This window comes from Thalassophryne amazonica, chromosome 4, assembly GCF_902500255.1.
Source record: "Thalassophryne amazonica chromosome 4, fThaAma1.1, whole genome shotgun sequence".
Classification (NCBI taxonomy): Eukaryota; Metazoa; Chordata; class Actinopteri; order Batrachoidiformes; family Batrachoididae; genus Thalassophryne; species Thalassophryne amazonica.
Genome location: NC_047106.1, coordinates 134,459,847 through 134,472,491, shown reverse-complemented (window position 1 = coordinate 134,472,491; position 12,645 = coordinate 134,459,847). Strand labels below are relative to the sequence as shown.

The following is a 12,645-nucleotide window of genomic DNA, read 5'->3' as shown; positions in this document are numbered from 1 at the left end:
TTAAAGCTCTCTTTTTCAGAGGAGCTACAGCATCCAAAGTTGTCTTCAATGAGGATGTAAAACTATTCAATCAATCAATCAATCAACTTTTTTCTTATATAGCGCCAAATCACAACAAACAGTTGCCCCAAGGCGCTCCATATTGTAAGGCAAGGCCATACAATAATTATGAAAAACCCCAACGGTCAAAACGACCCCCTATGAGCAAGCACTTGGCCACAGTGGGAAGGAAAAACTCCCTTTTAACAGGAAGAAACCTCCAGCAGAACCAGGCTCAGGGAGGGGCAGTCTTCTGCTGAGACTGGTTGGGGCTGAGGGAAAGAACCAGGAAAAAGACATGCCGAGAAGGGGGGCAGAGATCGATCACTAATGATTAAATGCAGAGTGATGCATACGGAGCAAAAAGAGAAAGAAACAGTGCATCATGGGAACCCCCCCACAGTCTACGTCTAAAGCAACATAACCAAGGGATGGTCCAGGGTCACCCGATCCAGCCCTAACTATAAGCCTTAGCGAAAAGGAAAGTTTTAAGCCTAATCTTAAAAGTAGAGAGGGTATCTGTCTCCCTGATCTGAATTGGGAGCTGGTTCCACAGGAGAGGAGCCTGAAAGCTGAAGGCTCTGCCTCCCATTCTATTCTTACAAACCCTAGGAACCACAAGTAAGCCCGCAGTCTGAGAGCGAAGCGCTCTAATGGGGTAATATGGTACTACGAGGTCCCTAAGATAAGATGGGACCTGATTATTCAAAACCTTATAAGTAAGAAGAAGAATTTTAAATTCTATTCTAGAATTAACAGGAAGCCAATGAAGAGAGGCCAACACGGGTGAGATATGCTCTCTCCTGCTAGTCCCCGTCAGTACTCTAGCTGCAGCATTCTGAACCAATTGAAGGCTTTTTAGGGAACTTTTAGGACAACCTGATAATAATGAATTACAATAGTCCAGCCTAGAGGAAATAAATGCATGAATTAGTTTTTCAGCATCACTCTGAGACAAGACCTTTCTGATTTTAGAGATATTGCGTAAATGCAAAAAGGCAGTCCTACATATTTGTTTAATATGCGCTTTGAATGACATATCCTGATCAAAAATGACTCCAAGATTTCTCACAGTATTACTAGAGATCAGGGAAATGCCATCCAGAGTAACGATCTGGTTAGACACCATGCTTCTAAGATTTGTGGGGCCAAGTACAATAACTTCAGTTTTATCTGAGTTTAAAAGCAGGAAATTAGAGATCATCCATGTCTTTATGTCTGTAAGACAATCCTGCAGTTTAGCTAATTGGTGTGTATCCTCTGGCTTCATGGATAGATAAAGCTGGGTATCATCTGCGTAACAATGAAAATTTAAGCAATACCGTCTAATAATACTGCCTAAGGGAAGCATGTATAAAGTGAATAAAATTGGTCCTAGCACAGAACCTTGTGGAACTCCATAATTAACTTTAGTCTGTGAAGAAGATTCCCCATTTACATGAACAAACTGTAATCTATTAGACAAATATGATTCAAACCACCGCAGCGCAGTGCCCTTAATACCTATGACATGCTCTAATCTCTGTAATAAAATTTTATGGTCAACAGTATCAAAAGCAGCACTGAGGTCCAACAGAACAAGCACAGAGATGAGTCCACTGTCCGAAGCCATAAGAAGATCATTTGTAACCTTCACTAATGCTGTTTCTGTACTAGGATGAATTCTAAAACCTGACTGAAACTCTTCAAATAGACCATTCCTCTGCAGGTGATCAGTTAGCTGTTTTACAACTACCCTCTCAAGAATCTTTGAGAGAAAAGGAAGGTTGGAGATTGGCCTATAATTAGCTAAGATAGCTGGGTCAAGTGATGGCTTTTTAAGTAATGGTTTAATTACTGCCACCTTAAAGGCCTGTGGTACATAACCAACTAACAAAGATAGATTGATCATATTTAAGATTGAAGCATTAAATAATGGTAGGACTTCCTTGAGCAGCCTGGCAGGAATGGGGTCTAATAAACATGTTGATGGTTTGGATGAAGTAACTAATGAAAATAACTCAGACAGAACAATCGGAGAGAAAGAGTCTAACCAAATACCGGCATCACTGAAAGCAGCCAAAGATAACGATACATCTTTGGGATGGTTATGAGTTATTTTTTCTCTAATAGTCAAAATTTTGTTAGCAAAGAAAATCATGAAGTCATTACTAGTTAAAGTTAATGGAATACTCAGCTCAATAGAGCTCTGACTCTTTGTCAGCCTGGCTACAGTGCTGAAAAGAAACCTGGGGTTGTTCTTATTTTCTTCAATTAGTGATGAGTAGAAAGATGTCCTAGCTTTACGGAGGGCTTTTTTATAGAGCAACAAACTCTTTTTCCAGGCTAAGTGAAGATCTTCTAAATTAGTGAGACGCCATTTCCTCTCCAACTTACGGGTTATCTGCTTTAAGCTACGAGTTTGTGAGTTATACCACGGAGTCAGACACTTCTGATTTAAAGCTCTCTTTTTCAGAGGAGCTACAGCATCCAAAGTTGTCTTCAATGAGGATGTAAAACTATTGACGAGATACTCTAACTCCCTTACAGAGTTTAGGTAGCTACTCTGCTCTGTGTTGGTATATGACATTAGAGAACATAAAGAAGGAATCATATCCTTAAACCTAGTTACAGCGCTTTCTGAAAGACTTCTAGTGTAATGAAACTTATTCCCCACTGCTGGGTAGTCCATCAGAGTAAATGTAAATGTTATCAAGAAATGATCAGACAGAAGGGAGTTTTCAGGGAATACTGTTAAGTCTTCAATTTCCATACCATAAGTCAGAACAAGATCTAAGATATGATTGAAGTGGTGGGTGGACTCATTTACATTTTGAGCAAAGCCAATTGAGTCTAATAATAGATTAAATGCAGTGTTGAGGCTGTCATTCTCAGCATCTGTGTGGATGTTAAAATCACCCAATATAATTATCTTATCTGAGCTAAGCACTAAGTCAGACTAAAGTTCTGAAAATTCACAGAGAAACTCACAGTAACGACCAGGAGGACGATAGATAACAACAAATAATACTGGTTTTTGGGACTTCCAATTTGGATGGACAAGACTAAGAGTCAAGCTTTCAAATGAATTAAAGCTCTATCTGGGTTTTTGATTAATTAATAAGCTGGAATGGAAGATTGCTGCTAATCCTCCGCCTCGGCCCGTGCTACGAGCGTTCTGGCAGTTAGTGTGACTCGGGGGTGTTGACTCATTTAAACTAACATATTCATCCTGCTGTAACCAGGTTTCTGTAAGGCAAAATAAATCAATATATTGATCAATTATTATATCATTTACTAACAGGGACTTAGAAGAGAGAGACCTAATGTTTAATAGACCACATTTAACTGTTTTAGTCTGTGGTGCAGTTGAAGGTGCTATATTATTTTTTCTTTTTGAATTTTTATGCTTAAATAGATTTTTGCTGGTTATTGGTGGTCTGGGAGCAGGCACTGTCTCTACGGAGATGGGGTAATGAGGGGATGGCAGGGGGAGAGAAGCTGCAGAGAGGTGTGTAAGACTACAACTCTGCTTCCTGGTCCAAACCCTGGATAGTCACGGTTTGGAGGATTTAAGAAAATTGGCCAGATTTCTAGAAATGAGAGCTGCTCCATCCAAAGTGGGATGGATGCCGTCTCTCCTAACAAGACCAGGTTTTCCCCAGAAGCTTTGCCAATTAAGGTATCACCGTAATGCCAAGATTACGTAACGTTAATATACGTATGGTGTTATTTCATGCAGTGTTTGGTTGTATCAAACGCCAGAAAATGAGTAAATAAGATAGCAGCTAATGCTACAAACACAGCTTACCCGTTTGTCTCACTAGCATCCGCCGTGGCTTCTTCAATGGAGCGTTATAGTCCAACCATTTCTCTGGGTAAAGATCCAGTGGTGTGGGTTTTTTCTCCATAAAATAAGAACAGACCGGGACGTCTCGGTGGATTTTTCAAATTCAGCGCCTTTAGCGAGAACCGGAGATCCTCGTATTTCATTGGAGGAGGGAACAAGTTAAATGCTGGTCCACAGCACTCAGATCTCTGCTTTCCATGTTCAAAACATCGTTCTGAAAGTGATAGTTTCCTCTTCTTCCAGTTGTTGTGGCACTAACGAACTGAACAATTAATGCTACTTGTGTTCAGACACTTCTAGTGTACTGTGTTCCCACGGAGATAATCACTGACAGTGACAAATCGGAAGTTGCTTAACAAAATGACGCCGCCCACCCTGACTGCCTGAATAAGGTGAATAACTCAACGCCATAAGTTCTTTTCATTAAGCTGCGTTCACCGCAGTTAGGTTAGTTTGATTTTCGATATTCAGACATTCAGCAAGGATACAGTTAAATAAATCATCATTCACGCAGTCAGTGAAACCCAAACACCTCATACATGACATGAAAGAAGTAAACTTAAGTTTCACAGCTCTTACTTTAGATAGTTTCGCTGTTGTTTCGAAGTGCACAGGGAAAAGTGATTGGGAGACGCATGGAAAACGCCAACAATTGCGAACATAAGTGGTCGCTGATTTAGGGACCATCGAACAATTACGTAGTAAGTCCCTTCGGCTGCTCCCTTGTTTGCACTCGGGGTCGCCACAGCAAATCCAAGGTGGACCTACATGTGGAACTGGCACAGAACAATTACGTATCAACTAAAAAAACTTGGAATCTTGACGTCTCATCCCCTACATTAACATAACAACTAAACTTAATGTCATTCACTTGCCTAGAAAAGAGCACTTGTACAGCTAAAACAAAAAAAAATGCTCTTTGGAATGCTTGACAAAATATATTTTCTTGATATTGATATTTCCCTATGTTTCCAAATCAGAAATGTATTCCCATGTATAATCAAATTAAATGTGACTTCTTCAGTGTGTCTGATCTTATATGTCATGCTTGCTTAATTTAGGTCAGATATCTCTATGTAAAGTTTTGAAATTCTATTCATGTCATAAAAGGGGCATTTGTATGTATGTATTTATTTTATATATATATATATATATATTTTTTTTTTAGTCCTGGGGCCAGGTTTATTTTTCGGATTTGTCCATGACCTTTATTTTTGGGTAAAAACCTTGACATAATGGGCAAATATGTAACCTGGGCTGAACGACCATTTACACCATAGAACCTGATCAACTTTGTTGTCATCAGTTTCAAAGTGGCCACTTTTCAGAACCTTTATTCATTGGAAGATTTCAAGAATCAAGGGCAAATATGGATCCTGGACCTAACATTTTCAGTTACTTCTCAATAACATTTCCAATTTTCATCCAAGCATAAGGCAAATTGCCGTATTTTAATCTGGGGCCATATCCTCACCTTGCACAAGCTTTCTTTTTGGGGGAAAATCCCAACTTTATGGGTAAAGAAGGAGCCAGATGCCCAAATGTCATGTTTTTCCTCAATAGCTTTTTACATTGTCAACCTATTTCTGGGGAAATTGCTTCATTTTAATTTGGGGCTATATCCTCACCTTGCACGACCTTTCTTTTTGGGGCAAATCCCAACATCAGGGTTAAATAAGGTGCCAGAGGCCCAAATTTCATGTTTTTCCGCAATAGCTTTTTCAAATGTCAACCTATTTCTGGGGAAATTGCTTTAATTTAATCTGGGGACATATCCTCACCTTGCACAAGCTTTCTTTTTGGGGAAAAATCCCAACTTTATGGGTAAATAAGGAGCCAGATGCCCAAATTTCAGCTTTTCCTGAATAGCTTTTTCAAATGTCATCCTATTTTTGGGGAGATAGCTTTAATATAATCTGAGGATATATCCTCACCTTGCACAAGCTTTATTTTTGGAGAAAAATCCCAACACCAAGGTTAAATAATGAGACAGATGCCCAAATTTCATGTTTTTCCTCAATAGCTTTTTACAGTGTCAACCTGTTTCTGGGGAAATTGCTTCATTTTAATCTGGGGCCATATCCTCACCTTGCACAAGCTTTCTTTTTGGGGAAAAATCCCAACTTTATGGGTAAATAAGGAGTCAGATGCCCAAATTTCATGTTTTTCCTCAATAGCTTTTTTCAAACGTCAACCTATTTCTGGGGAAATTGCGTTAATTTAATCTGGGGACATATCCTTATGTTACACAACCTTTATTTTTGGGGGAAAATCCCAACATTAGGGTTAAATAAGGTGCCAGAGGCCCAAATTTCATGTTTTTCCTCAATAGCTTTTACAAATATCATCCTATTTCTGGGGAAATTGCTTTAATTTAATCTGGGGACATATTCTCACCTTGCACAAGCTTTCTTTTTGGGGAAAAATCCGAACTTTATGAGTAAATAACGAGTGAGAGGCCCAAATTTCATGTTTTTCCTCAATAGCTTTTTCAAATGTCAACCTATTTCTGGGGAGATTGCTTTAATATAATCTACGGACATATCCTCACCTTGCACAAGCTTTATTTTGGGGGAAAAATCCCAACATCAAGGTTAAATAATGAGACAGAGGCCCAAATTTCAGGTTTTTCCTCAATAGCTTTTACAAATATCTACCTATTTCTGGGGAAATTGCTTCATTTTAATCTGGGACCATATCCTCACCTTGCACAAGCTTTCTTTTTTGGGAAAAAATCACAACTTTATGGGTAAATAAGGAGTCAGATGCCCAAATTTCATGTTTTTCCTCAATAGCTTTTTTCAAATGTCAACCTATTTCTGGGGAAATTGCTTTAATTTAATCGGGAGACATATCCTTACCTTACACAAGCTTTATTTTTGGGGAAAAATCCCAACATCAGGGTTAAATAAGGCGCCAGAGGCCCAAATTTCATGTTTTTCCTCAATAGCTTTTACAAATATCATCCTATTTCTGGGGAAATTGCTTTAATTTAATCTGGGGACATATCCTCACCTTGCACAAGCTTTCTTTTTGGGGAAAAATCCCAACTTTATGGGTAAATAAGGAGCCAGATGCCCAAATTTTCAGGTTTTTCCTGAATAGCTTTTTCAAATGTCATCCTATTTCTGGGGAAATTACTTTAATTTAATCTGGGGACATATCCTCACCTTGCACAAGCTTTATTTTTGGGGAGAAATCCCAACATCAAGGTTAAATAAGGAGCCAGAGGACCAAATTTCAGGTTTTTCCTCAATACCTTTTTCAAATGTCAACCTATTTCTGGGGAAATTGCTTCATTTTAATCTGGGGCCATATCCTCACCTTGTACGAGCTTTATTTTTGGGGAAAATATCCCAACATCAAGGTTAAATAAGGAGCCAGATGCCCAAATTTCATGTTTTTCCTCAATAGCTTTTTCAAATGTCAACCTATTTTTGGGGAGATTGCTTTAATATAAACTGCGGACATATCCTCACCTTGCACAAGCTTTATTTTGGGGGGAAAATCCCAACAGCAGGGTTAAATAAGGCGCCAGAGACCCAAATTTCTGTTTTTTCTCAATAGCTTTTTCAAATGTCAACCTATTTCTGGGGAAATTGCTTTAATTTAATCTGAGGACATATCCTAACCTTGCACGAGCTTTCTTTTTGTGGAAAAATCCCAACTTTATGGACAAATAAGGAGCCAGATACCCAAATTTCATGTTTTTCCTCAATAGCTTTTTCAAATGTCAACCTATTTTTAGGGAGATTGCTTTAATATAATCTGCGGACATATCCTCACCTTGCACAAGCTTTATTTTTGGGGGGAAATCCTAACATCAGGGTTAAATAAGGCGCCAGAGGACCAAATTTCATGTTTTTCCTCAATAGCTTTTTCAAATGCCCAAATTTCATGTTTTTCCTCAATAGCTTTTTCAAATGTCATCCTATTTCTGGGGAAATTTATTTAATTTAATCTGGGGCCATATCCTCACCTTGCACGAGCTTTCTTTTTGGGGAAAAATCCCAACATCAGGGTTAAATAAGGCGCCAGAGGCCCAAATTTCATGTTTTTCCTCAATAGCTTTTTCAAATGTCAACCTACATCTGGGGAAATTGCTTCATTCTAATCTTGGGCCATATTCTCACCTTGCATGAGATTTATTTTTGGTGAAAAATCCCAACATCAGGGTTAAATAAGGTGCCAGAGGCCCAAATTTCAGGTTTTTTATCAATAGCTTTTTCAAATGTCAACCTATTTCTCAGGAAATTGATTTAATTTAATCTGGGGCCATATCCTCACCTTGCACGAGCTTTCTTTTTGGGGAAAAATCCCAACATCAGGGTTAAATAAGGCGCCAGAGGACCAAATTTCATGTTTTTCCTCAATAGCTTTTTCAAATGTCAACCTATTTCTGGGGAAATTGCTTCATTCTAACCTTGGGCCATATTCTCACCTTGCACGAGATTTTTTTTGGGGGGGAAAATCCCAATATCAGGGTTAAATAAGGAGCCAGAGGCCCAAATTTCAGGTTTTTCCTCAATAGCTTTTTCAAATGTCATCCTATTTCAGGGGAAATTGCTTTAATTCAATCTGGGGCCATACCCTCACCTTGCACGAGCTTTCTTTTTGGGGAAAAATCCCAACATCAGGGTTAAATAAGGTGCCAGAGGCCCAAATTTCATGTTTTTCCTCAATAGCTTTTACAAATATCATCCTATTTCTGGGGAAATTGCTTTAATTTAATCTGGGGACATATTCTCACCTTGCACAAGCTTTCTTTTTGGGGAAAAATCCCAACTTTATGGGTAAATAACGAGCGAGAGGCCCAAATTTCATGTTTTTCCTCAATAGCTTTTTCAAATGTCAACCTATTTCTGGGGAGATTGCTTTAATATAATCTACGGACATATCCTCACCTTGCACGAGCTTTCTTTTTGGGGAAAAATCCCAACATCAGGGTTAAATAAGGCGCCAGAGGCCCAAATTTCATGTTTTTCCTCAATAGCTTTTTCAAATGTCAACCTACATCTGGGGAAATTGCTTCATTCTAATCTTGGGCCATATTCTCACCTTGCATGAGATTTATTTTTGGTGAAAAATCCCAACATCAGGGTTAAATAAGGTGCCAGAGGCCCAAATTTCAGGTTTTTCCTCAATAGCTTTTTCAAATGTCATCCTATTTCAGGGGAAATTGCTTTAATTCAATCTGGGGCCATACCCTCACCTTGCACGAGCTTTCTTTTTGGGGAAAAATCCCAACATCAGGGTTAAATAAGGCGCCAGAGGACCAAATTTCATGTTTTTCCTCAATAGCGTTTTCAAATGTCAACCTATTTCTGGGGAAATTGCTTCATTCTAATCTTTGGTCATTTTCTCACCTTGCACAAGATTTTTTTTGGGAGGAAAATCCCAACATCAGGGTTAAATAAGGAGCCAGAGGCCCAAATTTCATGTTTTTCCTCAATAGCTTTTTCAAATGTCAAATTTCTTTCTGGGGAAATTGCTTTAATTTAATCTAGGGACATATTCTCACCTTGCACGAGATTTATTTTTGGGGAAAAATCCCAACATCAGGGTTAAATAAGGCGCCAGAGGCCCAAATTTCAGGTTTTTTCTCAATAGCTTTTTCAAATGTCAACCTATTTCTGGGGAAATTGCTTCATTCTAAACTTGGGCCATATTCTCACCTTGCACGAGATTTATTTTTGGGGAAAAATCCCAACATCAGGGTTAAATAAGGCGCCAGAGGCCCAAATTTCAGGTTTTTTCTCAATAGGTTTTTCAAATGTCAACCTATTTCTGGGGAAATCGATTTAATTTAATCTGGGGCCATATCCTCACCTTGCACGAGCTTTCTTTTTTGGGAAAAATCCAAGCTTTATGTTTAAATAAGGAGCCAGAGGCCCAAATTTCATGTTTTTCCTCAATAGCTTTTTCAAACGTCCACCTTTTTCAGGGGAAATTGCTTTAATTCAGTCTGGGGCCATATCCTCACCTTGCACAAGCTTTCTTTTTGGGGAAAAATCCCAATATCAGGGTTAAATACGGAGCCAGAGGCCCAAATTTCATATTTTTCCTCAATAGCTTTTTCAAATGTCATTCTATTTCTGGGGAAATTGATTTAATTTAATCTGGGGCCATATCCTCACCTTGCACGAGCTTTCTTTTTTTGGGAAAAATCCCAGCTTTATGGGTAAATAAGGAGCCAGAGGCCCAAATTTCATGTTTTTCCTCAATAGCTTTTTCAAACGTCCACCTTTTTCAGGGGAAATTGCTTTAATTCAGTCTGGGGCCATATCCTCACCTTGCACAAGCTTTCTTTTTGGGGAAAAATCCCAATATCAGGGTTAAATATGGAGCCAGAGGCCCAAATTTCATATTTTTCCTCAATAGCTTTTTCAAATGTCATTCTATTTCTGGGGAAATTGATTTAATTTAATCTGGGGCCATATCCTCACCTTGCACGAGCTTTCTTTTTTTGGGAAAAATCCCAGCTTTATGGGTAAATAAGGAGCCAGAGGCCCAAATTTCATGTTTTTCCTCAATAGCTTTTTCAAATGTTAACCTATTTCATGGGAAATTGCTTTAATTCAATCTGGGGCCATACCCTCACGTTGCACAAGCTTTCTTTTTGGGGAAAAATCCCAACATCAGGGTTAAATAAGGCGCCAGAGGCCCAAATTTCAGATTTTTTCTCAATGCCTTTTTCACATGTCAACCTATTTCTGGGGAAATTGCTTCATTCTAATCTTGGGCCATATTCTCACCTTGCACGAGCTTTCTTTTTGGGGAAAAATCCCAACATCAGGGTTAAATAAGGTGCCAGAGGACCAAATTTCATGTTTTTCCTCAATAGCTTTTTCAAATGCCCAAATTTCATGTTTTTCCTCAATAGCTTTTTCAAATGTCATCCTATTTCTGGGGAAATTTATTTAATTTAATCTGGGGCCATATCCTCACCTTGCACGAGCTTTCTTTTTGGGGAAAAATCCCAACATCAGGGTTAAATAAGGCGCCAGAGGCCCAAATTTCATGTTTTTCCTCAATAGCTTTTTCAAATGTCAACCTACATCTGGGGAAATTGCTTCATTCTAATCTTGGGCCATATTCTCACCTTGCATGAGATTTATTTTTGGTGAAAAATCCCAACATCAGGGTTAAATAAGGTGCCAGAGGCCCAAATTTCAGGTTTTTTATCAATAGCTTTTTCAAATGTCAACCTATTTCTCGGGAAATTGATTTAATTTAATCTGGGGCCATATCCTCACCTTGCACGAGCTTTCTTTTTGGGGAAAAATCCCAACATCAGGGTTAAATAAGGCGCCAGAGGACCAAATTTCATGTTTTTCCTCAATAGCTTTTTCAAATGTCAACCTATTTCTGGGGAAATTGCTTCATTCTAACCTTGGGCCATATTCTCACCTTGCACGAGATTTTTTGGGGGGGGGGGGAATCCCAATATCAGGGTTAAATAAGGAGCCAGAGGCCCAAATTTCAGGTTTTTCCTCAATAGCTTTTTCAAATGTCATCCTATTTCAGGGGAAATTGCTTTAATTCAATCTGGGGCCATACCCTCACCTTGCACGAGCTTTCTTTTTGGGGAAAAATCCCAACATCAGGGTTAAATAAGGTGCCAGAGGCCCAAATTTCATGTTTTTCCTCAATAGCTTTTTCAAATGTCAACCTATTTCTGGGGAAATTGCTTCATTCTAACCTTGGGCCATATTCTCACCTTGCACGAGATTTTTTTGGGGGGGAAAATCCCAATATCAGGGTTAAATAAGGAGCCAGAGGCCCAAATTTCAGGTTTTCCTCAATAGCTTTTTCAAATGTCATCCTATTTCAGGGGAAATTGCTTTAATTCAATCTGGGGCCATACCCTCACCTTGCACGAGCTTTCTTTTTGGGGAAAAATCCCAACATCAGGGTTAAATAAGGAGCCAGAGGCCCAAATTTCAGGTTTTCCTCAATAGCTTTTTCAAATGTCATCCTATTTCAGGGGAAATTGATTTAATTTAATCTGGGGCCATATCCTCACCTTGCACGAGCTTTCTTTTTTGGGAAAAATCCCAGCTTTATGTTTAAATAAGGAGCCAGAGGCCCAAATTTCATGTTTTTCCTCAATAGCTTTTTCAAATGCCCAAATTTCATGTTTTTCCTCAATAGCTTTTTCAAATGTCATCCTATTTCTGGGGAAATTTATTTAATTTAATCTGGGGCCATATCCTCACCTTGCACGAGCTTTCTTTTTGGGGAAAAATCCCAACATCAGGGTTAAATAAGGCGCCAGAGGCCCAAATTTCATGTTTTTCCTCAATAGCTTTTTCAAATGTCAACCTACATCTGGGGAAATTGCTTCATTCTAATCTTGGGCCATATTCTCACCTTGCATGAGATTTATTTTTGGTGAAAAATCCCAACATCAGGGTTAAATAAGGTGCCAGAGGCCCAAATTTCAGGTTTTTTATCAATAGCTTTTTCAAATGTCAACCTATTTCTCGGGAAATTGATTTAATTTAATCTGGGGCCATATCCTCACCTTGCACGAGCTTTCTTTTTGGGGAAAAATCCCAACATCAGGGTTAAATAAGGCGCCAGAGGACCAAATTTCATGTTTTTCCTCAATAACTTTTTCAAATGTCAACCTATTTCTGGGGAAATTGCTTCATTCTAACCTTGGGCCATATTCTCACCTTGCACGAGATTTGTTTTGGGGGGAAAATCCCAATATCAGGGTTAAATAAGGAGCCAGAGGCCCAAATTTCAGGTTTTTCCTCAATAGCTTTTTC

At 38.8% G+C, this 12,645-nt stretch overlaps 1 long non-coding RNA gene across 1 annotated transcript in view; it reads right to left on the bottom strand.

The window, feature by feature from the left end:
• Positions 1-12,056: 12,056 nt before the first annotated feature.
• The window catches only part of LOC117508794, a 29,213-nt gene continuing 28,624 nt past the window's right edge, over positions 12,057-12,645 (bottom strand). The window contains exon 3 of the long non-coding RNA XR_004560197.1: positions 12,057-12,069. This is a non-coding gene — a long non-coding RNA (uncharacterized LOC117508794). The remainder of the gene's footprint in view (positions 12,070-12,645) is intronic.